Source organism: Cololabis saira, chromosome 9 (assembly GCF_033807715.1).
Source record: "Cololabis saira isolate AMF1-May2022 chromosome 9, fColSai1.1, whole genome shotgun sequence".
Taxonomy (NCBI): Eukaryota; Metazoa; Chordata; class Actinopteri; order Beloniformes; family Belonidae; genus Cololabis; species Cololabis saira.
The window spans coordinates 22792911-22811294 of NC_084595.1; positions in this window are offsets into that span (position 1 = coordinate 22792911).

Genomic DNA, 18384 nt, shown 5'->3' on the forward strand with positions numbered 1-18384 from the left:
AGAGAATTTCATTGTCTGATTTCGGAGCTACGTTTTGACAATGCTTGGTTTCAGCGTTATTTCTGACTAAACAAGAGTGAGTTTGATGCTCTCCTTAACAAGGTTGGTCCGCGGACCAACCGGATGGACACCACTTATCGGCGAGCCATCGGTCCCGCTGAACGGCTGGCAGTCTGCCTGCGGTGAGCACAGCTGACGCACACACCACACACTGGGTAGTAGCCAATTTGGTCATATTATTTAAACTGTGTTTTCTGATTAATAAGCACGGTGTTTCAAATGAACAGGTAAAAATGGCAGTGAAATCTGCAAAAATGTCCCGTTTGCTGGATATTCATTCCTGAAAAAAAAACTTTAGTGCACAGCTACAGTATGCTCGTGTATGCATGTGAATGAGTTTGTTGACATTAGTATAATTAATGCATGGATGATGAATCTAATCTGTAGATTACAGACCAGACAGTATGTATGGGATTGAAAATAAAAGATAATAATAGTAATAATAAAAATAAAGTAATAATAAAATAAAAATATTAATAAATAATATAATAATAAAAGTCTGCCTGAGTATGGCATGTTACATAATCAATATATTCTCATTCAACAGATACCTTGCAACTGGGGATTCGTTTCACACAATAGCATGCAGCTACCATGTGGGGCTTTCCACAGTGTGCAGTATTGTGGCAGAAGTATTCAGGGCAATATGGGATTGCCTGGTGGAAGACTACATGCCTGTTCCATCCACCGAAGATTGGAGGGCCATTTCAGCTGACTTCTTCCAACGCTGGAACTTTCCAAACTGTCTGGGGTCGATAGACGGAAAGCATGTAGTGATCCAGGCTCCAAATAACCCTGGATCACTCTTCTACAACTACAAGGGGACATTCTCTATTGTCCTCTTGGCAGTTGTGGATGCAAAATACTGCTTCCGTGTGATCGATGTCAGTGGTTATGGGAGGATCAGCGATGGAGGGACCCTGGCAAACTCCACCTTTGGTCAGGCACTGATAGATAGAAGGCTTCAAATCCCTGAAGACGCCCTGCTTCCAGGAGCTGAGCACTTGGGACCACAACCCCATGTTTTTGTTGCAGATGAAGCCTTTCCCCTCCGCAGGGACCTGATGATTATCCAGTCATTACCAAAGGATGATGCGAGGCCCCACATCCTACTTTTGGATGGGCATGGCAGCCATGTGTACAACCTGGACTTCATTAATTTGATGAAGAGAAACAACGTCCACATCCTGTGTTACCCTCCCCACACCACTCACGCCCTTCACCAGCAGACAAGTCCCTGTTCCAAAGTCTAAAGCACCACTGGGATCAAGAAGGAAGAAAGTGGACCAGGCTGATGGCAGGGCAGAAGCTGCCAAAGTCTGAGTTTTTTTCTGTATTCAGTCAGGCATGGAAGAAGGCTGCCACTGTGGCAAATGCACAGGCAGGGTTTAGAGGAACAGGGATGTTCCCCATGAACAAACAAAGTATCCCAGACAGTGCTTTTGCACCTAGCAAAACAACTGACAGACCCCTGCCACCCACTTTCCCATCCCCTCCCAGAGGACCCGAGACATCATCAGCCCAACCCAACCCCCAGATCCCAGACCCCATCAGCTCCTGCCAAAAAGACCACAGACATCATCAGCCCAACCCATCCCTCTGCCATGATACCTGAGGCACCTCCTCTCCTCCTTTTACAGGATGATGAGGTTGTCTATGAAGAACTTGTGGGCAACACTGACTCAGTTCTAGAGGAAGAGGAGGGCCTCTTTAACTTCACACCACAGAAAGAACAGCCTTCAACCTACAGTTCTGTCACATTCAGTGATCTGTGTCCCCGGCCAAAACGGGAGAGGACCATGAGGAAAAGGTCAAAGCCACCATCATTTGTTCTTACAAGTCAGGAACACCTGGAATACATTTCCACAAAAGGGAAAGCTAAAAAGAAAGAAAAGGCATACAAAGCAAGAAGAAATGTTCTAAGAAAGAAGGAGGAAAATGTACCCTGCAGAGCATGTCAGGCTCTCTATGGTGACCCCACTGACGCAAAGGCCACTGAGGAGTGGGTCAGCAGCGTGACCTGCAGGGCCTGGTTCCACGACAGCTGTGGAGAAGACAATGGCATCTGCGCTGATGATGGCTTCATCTGTAAGGACTGCCTGTAAAAAAACTTAGTAATATGGCCTGTAGTGTTTTTGTTTGTTTGGTTCCTCAGCTCTTAAGGAGAGGCTCATGTTTTTAAAGTTTTTACACACACCGAAATCACCAAAATAAATGTGTTCACCAACATAAAACGTATTAAATAGACATTAACTTTGTAATACAATAAAAGCAAACAGTCAACTTAATGGCTGTTGGACTTCCTGTAAATTATATTCCTTAAATGAAAGAGTTTCACCGTATTTTTTTAGGTTGGTGCTTTTATTTCGATGGACTCTCTCTCGCCCTGGATCTGTTTCCTACCAAAACAGCGAGTCAACGGCCTCAGACTATTCAGCAGTCACTTCACATGCGGTTGTGTTTGTGTGTTTGGCAGCGTGGAGGCATGGAGTGCAATTTTATGAAGCCAGGGGAAGACACCAAAGTTGTCGAGAAAGATATTAAAAACAAATGGCGTTGGTCTTGGATTGAGGAGGTAGGCAGAGACGGAAAGCCCTTTGGGAGCTGGTGCCAGAAACTTCACCAACCAGGAGCATGTTTCTGCACTTTGTGCGCAAAGAAAATATTATATGGAACTAGTGGGAAAAAAGTGCTGCCACGGCACGAGTTAGACGCTAGTCACCAAGCAGCTTCACGAGCAATTAAACACACCTCACGTTTGCCGGGGGCATCAGCCACAGCAGATATCCAACCCTCAATGACAGATCGCATTGCTGATTTAAACATTCGGCTGTGCTCCTTTATTGCCGAGAATGATCTGTCGTTTACGATCACTCGTCCACTCGTCACGCTGTGCAAGAAATTAGCGGAGGATAAACTCGCCCTTACACATCTGTCTGTCTCGAGGCAGCATGCAGGTAATAAGCATCTTATTACACACGGCATCTCACCAGAATTTAAAAGAAACCTGTCTGACAAGCTTAAATATAACATGTTTTCACTCAACATTGATGAGGCCACGGACAAAAACATGGATAAAATTCTAAATGTACTTGTCCGATTTTATGACGAGGATGCAGGCAGAAAACCATAGAAAACAGAATGAGACAATCGAACAACATAGGCAAAGTTATGGGTCTGCTTTAAGCAGCCTGTACATAACTTGGCCTATGTTGTCCCAAATTGTCTCATTATTTTTTGTGTGTGGGCTGCATGTGGTGAGCTTATACAACAGAACCATACTACACCAGACTTACACTTTAAGAGGACAATAAATAGTGGGTATGGGTCAATTTATACTGAATTTACAGTTTAATAGCAACTTATTTTGAATGAACAAATGTTGAGTGTTGTGTAAGGTTTTGTGTAGTAAACAGTATTTGCTTATTTTTTATTTTTTCATTTTATTTTATTTATTTCTCATTGTTCTCATTGCACTTTAAATGCTTGTGACTTATTGTTCTCTTAATTTCACTTGTTTGTTGCACTGTAGCTGTTTCAAAAAATATTTAGAATAAATGGTGCATATTTTTCAGAAAATTGAATGTCTCCTTGCTCATGCCCTTTTGTCAATGGTTTGGCTCCTAATCAATACTGTAAACAAATCCAATATTCATTGATTCATTCAATTTCTAGTTTACTTTTGAGTATTATAATTGTCACCCATTGACCTTTTTTAGTATGGGTGTAGTATCCGTAGCATCAGTGTGCTATACAAGCAATATGCAAGCAGGTAAGTGACTAGTTAAAAGCAGGGATGGATTACTGAACAGGCCTACCAGGCCCAGGGTCCCAAGAGCTCTGATGCTCTCCACAATTAAGATGCTACTGTAATATAGGCTTGTATTGGGTTTGTTCATCTCATGTCTGGAAAATCTACAAAAGTCATCAGAATATTCAATTTAATGAACTATTTATCAAAATGTTGTCCCAGGGAATCACACCCCTGGCCTATGTTGTTCAATTGTCTCATTCTGTTTTCTATGGGCTGTATGTGGTGAGCTTGAACAACAGGACCATGGGTCAATTTACACCAGACTTACACTTTAAGAGGACAAAAAATGACAATTGTGTTGATCGGGGCATATATCGAGGGCTTGGAGCCAGAGGGGCGTAAGTGGCATTTTGGGCGAATATGAGTTCTATATATCAAATTAAAGGTCTCGATGAGCTCTATCCAATGGTGCCAAAAAGACCTATCTGAGGTCAAACTGTATTGAATAAAGCAACAAAACAATAAAGACCTAACACAAAAGTGTGAATAATGTTTGGAGCTCGAAGGGCGTAAGTCCACTTACGCCCTTCTGGCTCTGAAAATTACATGTAGGACCATGTAGGACCACATGTTTGTTCAGAGCCAGAAGGGCGTAAGTGTAGTTGGTGCCCTTAAACAGCATTCAGGAGTCTGGTCACAGCCAGATGGAGTGTGACAGTGTGCATGCTGCAGTGGAAACTGCGAGAAGAAAGGTTCCAATCTACTCCCCTGATGGCTACTACACCCTTGTGAGAGTGGCAAGAAAGAACAAGCCATACACCGTACATGAACTTGGTCACAAGGAATTCCTGGACTTCAAATCTTTCTCCAATCACATACTCAAAAACAAAACCAAAGATGAGGAAGGACAAGCAGTGCATTGGCAGAAGATTAAATGGTTTCGCTACACAAAAGAAGAACCCAGAACAATCTTCTTCAAGAATGATTTCACCGACCCAACCTTCCGTGAACTGAAGGTGGCAAAGCAGGCAACCAGGGGCACCAGGAGCACCCATTCCGTGTCCAAACCAAGCTCAATGTATGAAAGTCCTCCTGGGATCAGTACATTGAAGAAGAAATATCTACTCACCCTGTGCAGCAATGGGAGTATTCCTCACACATACACAGAGTTCTACAATGCTCTGACAGTGAACAGTGAGTAGAACTAAACAGACTAGTGAACAGAAAAGCAAATACGATGCGACATGATTCTTTGGATGTGGTCAGTGAATAGACTCACAGAGTACCGGTAATTGAAATGGTTGAACAAAAAAGAAAGGTGAAATGAGTAAAAAGAACATGAGAACTGTCTATTGTATACAGTATTTGAAAAAAATACTGAATGAAATGAAAAAATGAATGAATGCCATGAAATAAATTGTCTATTGTAAACAGTATTTGAAAAAAATACTGAATGAAATGAAAAAATGAATGAATGCAATGAAATAAATTGAATAACTCATGAATTGCCAATCAGAAGTGTGTTTAGCAAGTTCTTTTACTTTTATTACTGTCTGTACTGTTCAGCAGATGCCCAGAATGGGTTTAATGTTAATTATTCAATCAATTCCCCTTTTGTTGCCCAATTTATTCCCCAATTATTGTCTGCATTGTTCAGCAGATACGCCCAATATGTCCATAGGAGACTTAGAATGTTTGGTGCCAAAAAGGCGTATCTGATGTTTTTGCCATATTTTTTTGATTTTAAAATGTTTTAGAACATGTTCATTATGTTAATATGTCATAGGTTTATTACTTAAATACTCATTCATATATGTATGTCTGTGGTTGCAATGTTGTGGTTTAAGATTAATAAATACAGTTGATTGAAGTGTGGTCAAAATTTTGTTTTGTCTCTCCTGTAAAGTTTGTCAAAAGCCACTTACGCCCCTCTGGCTCCAAGCCCTCGATATCTTGGCTTAGGGGCTCGCTTACCTCCCAGGGAAAAAAAGTTCAGGCTCAGGATTTTTTTTTACTATCACCCCTGCATGACTTTTATTTATGGTAAAAGATTTCAAACAAAGCCTACTTTTAGTAAATTAGTTTTTAAATTGGCTTTTTTTTATTTGAATTTGCTTGATTTTTTTATATTGGCTTTTTCATGTTAAGATCGGAGTATTGGATCGGTTTCGGTATCAGCATCGGATCGGTACTAGGGCTGTGGTATCGGTATCGGGTCGCAAGTGAAAAAGTTGGATCGCAGCATCCCTACTTATACCATATAATGTTTTTTGTGTTTATTTTATACATATTTGTCACAGGTGCTGGTTGCAAAGGTCTGTGCTCAGACTCCTTCCTTCACTGTTATTCTGTATTCCGGGCAACAGGCTGGCACGTAGGGAATAACAGCTACTTTGAGACCAATTTTGCTGTTTAGTTATTATTTCCTGATAAGTCAGGGGGTGCCCCATTTTAATTGATTCATTTTGATAAGTCATCGTCTTTATTAGTTATTAATAACTATCGTAAGACAATTATTAATAACTTTCTAATAACTGAACCAGCACTGACACCAGCCCCGGTCCTTGGTGTCCACATGCAGTACAGTAGCTCTCAAGGACCAGTGAAGTGAGATGGCTCTCAAGAGGACTGGTCCTCAAGCATTTGTTTGAACTGAGGAATGAGGTCTTCTCATTTCTCACTGAGAAAAAAATCTCCTCTTGCACATCACTATGCCAACAAAGTTCACAGCAAAACTTGTGTACCTCTGTGACATTCTTTCACTATTGAACCAGCTGAACATCTCACTTCAAGGAAGAACCAGCAACATATTTGTTGTTGCAGACAAAGTTCAAGCTTTCAAGAGGAAACTTGCTTTGTGGACCAAGAGGGCCCAGGAAAAAAGAGAATGATTCATCTTTCCACTTTTGTCTGACATTTTGGAAAACTCCCCCCAGGTGAATATCAGTGACTCAGTCTCTCAGGCCACGTTTCCACATAGGGTATTTACAAAAACTGATATTTCCCCCTCTACGTTTTGAAAAATACCATCATTTACACGAACCCGCATAAATACGCTGTTAAGGTGCTATGAGCAGCCAAACCTACAGGGGGCAGTGTAACGAGAAGCATAAAGTCATGCTAGCCAATCAGAATCCTGGAAAAAAACGTCAACAAATGACACGAGTAACTTCCAGTTACTTCCAAGATGGAACAAGTCTTTCGTTTGGAGTGACAGAGAAGTGGAGTTACTTTTAAAGGAGCTTGAGGCAGAATTTATGAAAAAAAATTGTATACGTAAGTTTTCTAGTAATAATGTCAGATGAAGCGTTCCAAACCAAAAAGAATGAGCCCTCTAGTGTATCTCTCCGTTGCCTTGAACAGGCTGTGTGCTGCAAAATGTGCTGCAATTCCGGGCCGGAATTTCCCGCGCTGTCCTGCGGATGTGACGTCACATGACGCTGCATGCACGTTCTCCCCGTTCTCCCGTGCCGGCTTCGCTGTTGGCTGCAGTACCCCCAACGGCCGTCGTGGTGAAGGGTGGCGCTAGAGTCTCATTTCTTAAAAGGAGCCTCATGCTCCTTTAAATGTGAATTTAGAATATAAAACTGGTAAAATACAAGAAAATATTGACGGTCGCCAAACAAATTGTATACACAGATCGCACTCATGACGCTGGTAACGTTTCTGTCGCATAATGTGACGTTCTGAAGCCTAAATGTCCGCTTCCCTCTGTTTACAAGCAAATGTGAAGACGGAGTTTTTGCAAATCTCCACTTTGGCCAGAGTTTTCAGAAATGATCGTTTTTGGTGACTTTGAGCTTCGTTTTCGTGGAAACGAACGGCCAAAACGCATGAAAACACCACTGTTTTTGCTGCGTGTAAACGGGGCCTTATCCTTGCTGGAAGCTTGCTATTAAGCAAAATTTAACCACATATACTGTTTACATTTCTTGTAATATGGATTAAGTAAACATCTGTTGAGTATTTTAACATAAAAGTATTTGATTGTGAGGCATTAAAAACCACAACATGCAATGGGTCCACCAGACCCACAAACACTGACTGAGTAACAACAATATGAACACCACAAAAGGGTTACATAATAAATGTTCAAATTAAATCACCAATGAATAAAATATAAATATAACAAAAAGTGCTTTCCAAAAAGAAGGAAAGAAATAGTCTATTTGAGGTTTAGAAAAAAATCTAATTATTTTCATAAAAAAATAAAAGGAATTTTAAACTAATTTTAATGAAAAATAAATAAAAATATTTTTTTATGAAATAAAATAAACAAAAAAGTCTTTTAAAATAGAAAACAACTAAGGAAAGTGTGCCAATGAAAAGGTTTGGACCGTCTCTGGGTCTTCCTCAGGCTTGAAACAGTAAAACTGTGAACAAGTTGCTGGGGAGAGAGATGTTGTCGCTCCGAATGCCAGAAGCAGAATGAACCGCCTGGTGGCTCCGCCTTTTATACCCTGTTTTTAACCCATCTTTACCGGCTGTTTTACCAGGAACTTTACACATAAATGATTTAGTGTCTTAACCCCTTCAATGCTGAATGAAATATAATAGTTATTTTATTATTTTAAGCTTTCTAACCTTGTTTTTAGGCAAGGTAAGTTTATTTATATAGCACAATTCAACACAAGTTAATTCAAAGTGCTTTACATCAACATTAAAAGCGGCAAGACACAATTAAACAGTAACAAATAAAATGAAATAAAATTATGAGAAAAGAAGGTAAAATAATAAAAAGCACAAGTTGCTGAAAACTAAAGTATGTGAGACTAGATTTTATTGCTTTTTCAAAGTGGGAGGATGACACTCTTATCTCGTGCCTGGTACAGAAATGCTCCTTTCATCGAGAAGCTCAGCACATACACACATTCAATTAATCAGCACATGCAGTTTACATATTCAGTGTGGTTATGAATTATTTTATTCAACAGTTCACATCTCATTCGCGGTTTTCAGAAAGTATTTAATTATTATATACATTATTAAATAAATGAAATAAAATGATAAGAAAAGAGGTAAAATAATAAAAAGCACAAGTTGTTAAAAATAAGGGCAGTAGAGTACAGCAGACTATAAAACTAACTCTTGTTTTTAGGCCTGATTTAAAGGAGCTAACAATTGGAGTAGACCTTAAATTTATGTAATGTTTATTTTAATTATTTCGAAATAAAGAACTTTGAACCTTGTTTTTTTTTTTAAAGACTAATTTAAAAAAAATAATGCCATGCCTATTTTAAGATTAAAATCTTTTTAACCCTGTTTTTAAATTAAATAAATCTAAGACTTGAATTTTAAACGAATGGGATTAAGGTTAGGGTTAGGAAAAGGAACCCGTCCCCCATAGACAGGAGGTGTACGGTCTGTCCGGGTAGCTCCGAATGATGGTTGTTCAGTCATTCATCACCATTAGGATTTTTTTATATAATGAAAAAATAATTAGGAAAATTAAAAAAGTGATTAATAATCAATAAAACAAATGTGTGCCAACTCAAATAAATGTGTGCCTCGATGCAACGTTTCAACTCTTTAAGAGTCTTCTTCAGGCAAAGGAACAAAGAAACACTGGCTCAGAGCTGTGAAGCACATCTGCACTGTCCGAGGAGCAAGAGCAGAATGAATATAATATATATTAATATAATAATATATTAACGTAAGCTCCTCCTGCTCTATTTATACCCTCCTGCTGCTCCGTCACCAGATCTTGGGTTACTGAAAATTGGTTTTAAATATTAAAGTCAAGTAAAATAAAATAAAAAATTAAATTTGAAGGTTTTCTAAAAGGTGATTTTGTAATGTCTAGGAATTTAAAAGAAAAAAAATACTGAGTTTCAATGTAAATTTTTTTTTTATTAAATGAAATAAAACGACATTAGATTTTACAAAAAACAATGAACAACAAAGCTATCAGGCTTGAGCAGCTTTTGACATCCTTCACCGTCTCTGACTTGAGCACAAATGAAGGAGAGAGGGTCGCCTCTCCTTATATAACCTCTGGTCCTATTTTATATTTTTAACTTCCAAAACCTTATTGCATCTCCAAATTTTATCCTAAAAGCTTGGGATTTTCATTTTTAATGTATAATATTTAGGAATTTAAAAAAAGATATGAGTAAATTTATGTTTTATTAATAGAAATAGAACAGAAATAGAAATGGGATCCTACAGGTGGCTCAGCTGATTGAAAAAGATGGACAACTACTCAGCTACATGAATTCCACTCACTATATAATTTTCCAGTTAGTCCTCAGGAATACTCAATGGTGGCTGATGATATACCCTCAGGCCCCTTAATGTTGTTTAAAAGCACTAATTATTCTCTTCCTACTCCAGTTACTCTCCCTGATCCAGCTGAATCATTGATGGGGAAAATCTGCTTTTCACACGAACACGGTAACAGCAATGAGGGAATAGTAAGTAAGTAAGTGAGTAAGTAAATTGTATTTATATAGCACCTCTCACAGAGAGAAACTCACAAAGTGCTTTACATACAGAAAAAACAGTAAAAACATGAGGTAATTAAAAAGCTGCACAATGTGTCTCTAAGGAAAATAACAAACAGAAAAGAAAGAAAGAAAAAGACAAAAAGAAAAGAAACAAAAATCATAATACATCAATAAATGCCTGCTCAAAAAATAGCGTTTTTAATTTGTTTTTAAAAATGTCCACAGATGTTGCATCTCTCAGGGCTTGTGGGAGCATGTTCCAAAGATGTGGAGCAACTGCTTGGAAAGCCTGTCACCTTTGGTTTTTAGATTTGTTTTTGGCGTTGTTATAAGGCCCTGATCAGCCGACCTTAAGGTTCTTTGTGGCTCATAGCATGGGAGATCTATAAGGTACTGAGGAGCCTGACCATGCAGTGCTCTGTAGGTTATAACTAAAATTTTAAAATGGACCCTGAACTTGACAGGGAGCCAGTGCAAGGAGGCCAGGATGGGAGTGATATGGCACCTCCTGCTGGATCTGATGAGTAATCTGGCTGCTGCATTTTGGATAAGCTGAAGACGTCCCTTGTCGGTTTTGTTGAGGCAGGTGAAGAGTGAATTACAGTAGTCCAAACGTGATGATATAAATGCGTGAATGATCATTTCTAGCTCTGGGTATGAGACAACGGATCTGAGCTTGGCAATATTTCTGAGATGGAAAAAGCAGGTGCGGGTTATTGAGCTGATGTGAGTGTTGAGTTGCATGGTCTGGTCGAATATGCAGTCTATTCCAAGAAATGATTGTTTTCTTGCCCGTTTATAACCTATTGTTGAAGCCGTTATGTCCCAGATATCAACTGGAAGATTGTCTGGCTGATCCCTCATAAATAATTAATTCAAAATAAGGTGAAGGAAGTGTCTTTTAAAATTCTTCATAAAATTTGTTTTAAAGGCTTCTGGAAAATATTCCTTATTGAAAGCCTAGTGGTTTGAGATGGTGGCTTGGTGGTTAGCACTGTTGCCTCACAGCAAGACCCAGGTTCGACTCCCAGGCCCGGCAGGGGCCTTTCTGTGTGGAGTTTGCATGTTCTCCCTGTGCTTGCTTGGGTTCCCTCCGGGTACTCCGGCTTCCTCCAACAATCCAAAAACATGCATAGTAGGTTAATTGATGATTCTAAATTGCCCATAGGTGTGAGTGTGTCTGGTTGTTTGTGTGTATGTGGCCCTGCGATGGACTGGCGAGCTGTCCAGGGTGAACCCCTGCCTCTCGCCTGCAATTACCGTAAGTAACATCAGCTGTGCTCAAGTTGCACACGACCTTTCAAAGTAAAAGCATATAGCTGCAACCGAAATAGACTGAAACTATAAGACTGACTGGACTAATTATGCAAAACAAAAACACAATAAACATACATTAAATAAATGTTGAACATACAACATAGCAAAGTACTGAACAGCAAAAAACACAAAATACTGAATAGCTCCCATATTATTAAAGGTCCATTAATGGTGTTGTTAACAAGCAGCGCAGCTTTCTCAAGTGTGAGAACATAACTCTGATGAGGCCGTCAGATCTGAACTAGCAACACATGAAGTTATTAATTATAAAAAAGGAAATATTTTATTCGATGAGGTTGGACTGTAAAGAAACTGAATTAAACTTGGGAACCTTAGAAAACAAAAGATAGTTTTTAACAAGTATTTCCAAAATGCCTACATACACAAAGTTTACCTTCAAGTCAACTTAATTGTTACCAAGTGAGTATCCCTAAAAAGGGGAGAAGTCTCTTCAAAGAGCCACTGTAGAGACTTAAATGATTACTGCAACAGTTAATTTCTCTTTGGGTATAAATAAATAATATTTAAATAGAATTGGAATTGAACTAAATGTTTCTTGACTAAAACAATAAGAATCAAAGCTGCTTTGAGTTCAACTGGAATATGTGTCAGCACTTTGTATGATTGGTTTTTTGTGTCACTAGTGGCCTTTATTTGGGCCGGGACTCAAACCTGCGCTTCCTCCTAAAGGGCAGTAGCCTCTGTAAATGGCTCCCGCTCAACCCACTGAGCTATCAAGGACCCCATGACGTGTATTTTCTGTTTGCACACACTTATGATGAGATGCCATAAAAAGGACGGCGATGCCTGTACAAATAGCACATAAAAAAACATTAATGTCAATTTATTTAGGGTTCTTGGCTTATTATTTCCTGTTTGATCATGTTATATATCACACTTTCTACAATTTTGCTTCCTATATTTACTATTAGCAACCAGTTCCTAACTACTGGTGTTCATTTAAAAGGCAAAAATTGCAGAACTGAGGCTGTTGAAAACGAGAAATATGATTACAATCCAACTCTAAAAAAGCATTTACTTATGTCAATGCTTATTTAGAGTTGGGTTTACGCACCGCTGTGTGAAAACAATCCTGGTGATTGATGGTTAATAGTATTTCATTAAACAAAGCCCTTGAACAGTAAAGGGTCCTTAAACTGCATTAAAGCAAATGCTTCAATACATTTACACAGCTAAGCTGCAAAGTTACTTTATACACTTTTTGTCTACATATTCCCTTTTTATTTATTTTCCAGCGACTAAAATCTATAAGGATAGTTCACTTTCTGAGCTGTTTGTGTATAAAACAAAGAGAAATAAATCCCACAGAGAGCCCATGTTTTACTGTGCAGTATCTTCAAGAACACGCTTGAGTGTTTTCATACATCTGTGATTATGACCAACATTGTTCAGGTGTTAATTCTTCCACTGTGAATTTGAAAAATCATCTTTGGACTCCTGTCAACACAAACCAGGATAGTTAAACTGTTGGATAAATGTTGCACTCCATGTACAATACGTGTCACAGTAGTGTTGTTTGTTCAGAACAAGTCACTGTGATGTCACAGGGAATCATTCTAGAATCGTTCTTTGTTTCGTACAACTTCACATCGGCAGCATTCTGAAACTGGTCGAGAAACAGGAGAGGGATAAGCAAAACCTTTTAATAACTCGAAGACGAAAGATGAGTGAAATAATTTCGGTGTATAATAAGCTCCGTCTGGAGCAGCAGCTCTGTGACGCCGTGATCAGAGTGGACAACGTTGAATTCCTGGTGCACAAGGTCTTCCTGTGCAACTGCAGCTCGTACTTCAGGTCAGTTGTAGGATCCTAGTCAATTTATACTTTAAAATGAGATACAGCTGGTGGTTTTCATTAATATTGACTAATAAAGGAAACAAGTTAACTAATACTGAGGAATGAATGTTAATTCATGCTGAAGACACAATGTAGATTGAAAATATGGACCAGCAATATGAACAAAGAGCATGAACAGAGAGCTAACATTTATAAGCAATCGATTAATTAATAGAAATCAGTGCAAACTAATGTGAAATCACTATTTTTGTAACTTAATTGTTAAAAAACAGCAACTTGAAAGTCTTATGAAGATATAACCCTTATTATAAACTGAAAAGGGAGCTGTTTTTGTAGACTCTCAATTTATTGGATGCAGATTTATTGCAGTTTTGCAGTTGTTTAAAATTATTTCCGTTCTACATTTTATTACACTTTGCCTTGACAAGGTATGTATAGATGAATCCTTTGCTTTATTCTTGCTTCACAGGACTCTCTTTACCCACTGGTCATCCCCAGACTGTCAGATCTTTGACATTCCTGATGTGTCACCTGAAACGATGGAGCTCTTTATTGAATTCTCCTACACTGGCGTTGTTCCTGTGACAATTGACAATGTGCAAGTTATTTTTATAGCAGCTGATCGCTTCAATGTAACGGGCATTTTACAAGCCTGCAGCGAGTTCTTGGAGAAGAAACTGACCCCACAGAACTGCATCGGGATCTGGTTGTTCTTAGACATCTACTACTACCCTGAACTGAGAAACAAATCCTTCCATTTCATGCTGAGTCATTTTGAGGAGGTGTTCGCCACCTCCGATGAGTTTCTCTTCCTTTCTGTGGAACAGCTTGTCAAACTTATTGAGAGTGATCAGCTCATTGTGAAGCAGGAGGAGAGTGTGTACATGGCCATCCTTGTCTGGATTGGCGTTGCACCTGAGGAGAACAGAGAATATGCCCCACAGCTTTTGTCCAAGGTAAGTAACTGGAATGCATTTACTTTTCACATTTTGATGAGATTGTTTTCACAAGGTTAATCTTGGCCGAAGTCACATGTCCTTATGCAAAGCGTGCTGGCGACAGCTGCTGCAGGAGGTGTTGTGTAATTGAGTCTGTTCATCACGTTCTTGTTAATGCCCTATCTCTGGAACACCTGGACTAAATTTCCTAAAATTTGTGATAGATAAATGCATTGATTTAAAAGTAAAGGTGATCAGATGAAAAGTATCACATGATTGAACCATGGCTTAATAATCCTTAAATTCGGAATTTATAAACAAATGATAACATTTCATAATCCTCTGATGAGATAACATTCTGAAAAGATTATCTTTATCATATGAAAGGTGAAATGTAGCAAAGAGTGAAGAGTGAAGACCTTTATGACAGTATTGACATGAATGAAAAACACAACCACCAACATCATCGAGGCATACGATGCCCGCACCGACCGCTGGGCCAATGTAGCCTGTACACAGAGAACTCCCCGGGCCTACCACGGCGCTGTCTTCCTTGATGGATCAGTTTATTGTGTTGGAGGCTTTGACAGTGTCATGCGCTTCAGCTCTGTTCATAGGTTTGATTTGAGCACACAGACGTGGCAGGAGGTGTCCCCAATGCACTCCAGCCGCTGCTTTGTCAGCGTAACTGTTTTGGATGGGCAGATATATGCCTTGGGCGGGTTCAATGGAGACATGCGACTGGATACTGCTGAGTGCTATGAGCCTTCAACAAACCAGTGGACTGCAATTGAATCCATGAATGACCAGAGGAGTGATGCCAGTTGCGCGACCTTCCTTGGAAGGGTGGGTGGCAGGGATTTGACTTTTTAAGTATTTTAAACATTGACCCCACCTGAGTTTCTTGTTTATATTTTCATAAAGAGCTTTCCTTTTAATTTTTAGGCAAAGTCAATGAAGCATCATACACATTCACATTATTTCCTTATTTTTTGCCAACTGTAGTTGATTAGATTGATTATTTCTCGCAGTAAGATGACATTGAACATTTGTCTTCACTTTAATTTCCTCTAGGTGTACATTTGCGGCGGCTTCAATGGGAGGGCTTGTCTGTCAACTGCTGAGTTTTACGACCCAGTCACCGACCAATGGACCCTGATTGCCTCCATGAACAGCAGGCGCAGTGGAATCGGGGTCATCGTCTATGAAAACAAAATATTTGCAGTACGTATCATTAGTGTTGCTGATATTCACAAGGCACAAAACGAAAATCTCACCTTTTCTACAATGACAATTTTATCTTAATGTGAATAACCACACTTGCATTAGACTCAACACTAGTTTAGTAAAAAAAAAAAAAAAAAAAAGTTTATTTCTAATACTTTATTCATTATTTATTTCTAATATAGTGATTTTTCATCATATTTTCTCACGTAGGTTGGTGGTTTCAATGGAGTTCAGCGTCTCCAAACCGCTGAGGCCTATGATCCCCTCACCAACACCTGGGAGAGCGTGCCCTCCATGCTGATGCCCCGCAGCAACTTCGGCATCTCCGTGATCGATGACCGCCTTTTTGTTGTGGGAGGTTATTGCGGCATTGGAACCGTGGATGACGTGGAGTTCTACAATGTTGAAACTGGCGTCTGGTCCATAGCCTGTGACATGAAAATGTCCCGCAGTGCACTGAGCTGCTGCACGGTGTATGGACTCAGCAACATGGATTATTTTGCTGCCATCTTTGACCCTCTGCAGTTCCGACAATTACGCTCTGATTATGAAGATGAGCTGGAGGAATGAAATCCATCTAATTGTATCTTATTGTATTTCATGAAACATTAAAGTCACTTCTTAAAATTTCACATGTGCCAGTTTCATGCTAATTATTGTAAAAGTTTTCAGTTTGTGTTACATTTCTATGCAGTCCAGCGTTGTGAATCTCGAAATTTGTTTAAATGTGAATAATGATGAATATATGGGCTCAAAATGGTGGTTAAAATTCTTGAGCATTGCAGAGGGTCAGGTTTACTATCAAGAGACATTATTGTAAAGAAAACTAAAGTCTAGTTGCTGAGCAAGCTTTGCTTTGAGAGAACACAGAAGGGTTAGGTTACTGGGAAATAATGAGTTCATGATGACACTATGGGGTAAATATTGGTCAGCAAGCAACCATCATCCAACATGTAGTCCATGTTACCTTAGTATAATTAGACATCAAACCAACTTTAGGTTTTTAGTGCAAAGCCAATTTTCAAAATCTATATCATAATCCAATTAAAATGGTTGAATACAATGACTGTGTTTACATGCACTCAATAACCCTTTTAAAACCCGAATATTGGCAATAACCCGAATTTACACGGCCATGTAAACACCAATAACCCCTTTGAATAACTAATTTGCTCATATTCCGGTTTTTAAAAACCCGAATATGATCCCTGGGTTACTCCTTTTAAAACCAGAATATTCGGTCATATAAACGCCAAACGGAATATCTCGATCAAACGGAACATGAATTTGTTTTCTGCGCATGCTCTGTTTGCAAGGAATCCTGGTCTTTTGAGTCTAGGATGTACTAAACATGGAGAAACGCAAGACCACGCCACACTTTTGGAGTGAGGAGGAGACTAATCACTTCATAAATGTAATGAAGGATATGAACATTTTGGCATTTGTAGACGGTAGAAAGTACGGGGATAGCGAGATTTACAAGAAGGTGGGCGAAAAGTTGCGCGAAGCAGCGTTTGTTTTGTATTTGGATACAGGAAGAAGAAGCGGAAATGGCGCTAATTGCCTCCTCACGTTCTCCGCGCGTCGCTGGTTTGATCGGGATATCCCGAATGATTAATTACCATGTATACAGGGATAACCCTGTTTGCTCACGCATGTAAACGGAATATTCCGAATGTTTCAGTAACCGGAATATTAGCAATAAATTTGACTGCATGTAAACGTAGTCACTTTTTATTTGTGGATTTGTGGAGTAGGAATGCTTTAAAATGTGAGTGTATTTTTTATGTATATGTATTTATTTATTTTTTTAAATAACATTAACCATACTCTCTAGCTGTTCTCCTGGTCTCAGCGCGATCGGGCTGCGGATGAAGCCCGGCGGGCTGAGTCCTGACATCCTCCCGGAATAACAGCAAGCGCAGCGTTCATTTGTTTCACTTCTTTTTTCACATCGGCTGTGAGATGGGCACGCATAGTCACAGATCAACAGCGATGGTGATGCGTGGAAAAAACCACCTGGTCGTTCTCATGGAGGCCTCAACTTTGTCCGCCTTACAAAAACAACACACATTGGGTGCACTGCGCCATTGGGCGTGCCGCACATTTTGAAAAAAATATAAGACGTTTATATGCGCTTTATGGTCGTGAAAATACGGTATGTTTTATCGTGCGCCTTATAACCCGGTGCACCTTATGTATGAAAACAGACCCATTCGTTGATATTGCGCCTTATAATGATCTGCATAAATATTAGACTTATATTAAAAAAAAGAGACAAAATAATTTCAACACTGTGTAAACTTTGCTTAATGTACATAATGTGTAAACACGCAATTTCACAGTGATAATACCAATATTGTGTTTTTCTGTGGTCACAATTAAGATTCTTTGTGTTTAGTAATTGCACTGGCTATTTTGTCAGTAACCACTAATTCAAGTGTGGCACTGTGAGGCATCAGGTAAACGTTTCTTGTGCAGATCAGACAGAAACCACAGGATGGAATGAGGTGATTGTCTAGACAGGCAGCAACGTTCTGTGGCATTTATTAAACCTCTTCCAGAACAATACAGCATGATGTCGAAATGCTTGCTCTGATTCTGTCCTGAAGCGGACACTGAAGCTGGTAAAAACCACACATCTTCCTCGGTGCCCACTAACTTCTGACTCTGCTCTAATCAAATTACCGGTAGCTGGGATAGGCTCCAGCAAACCCCCGTGACCCTGCAAAGGATAAAAGCGGGTATAGATAATGGATGGATGGATGGTTTGAGATGTGACCGAACCTGTGATGTGAGTGGGAAGGATTATACTGTTACTGTT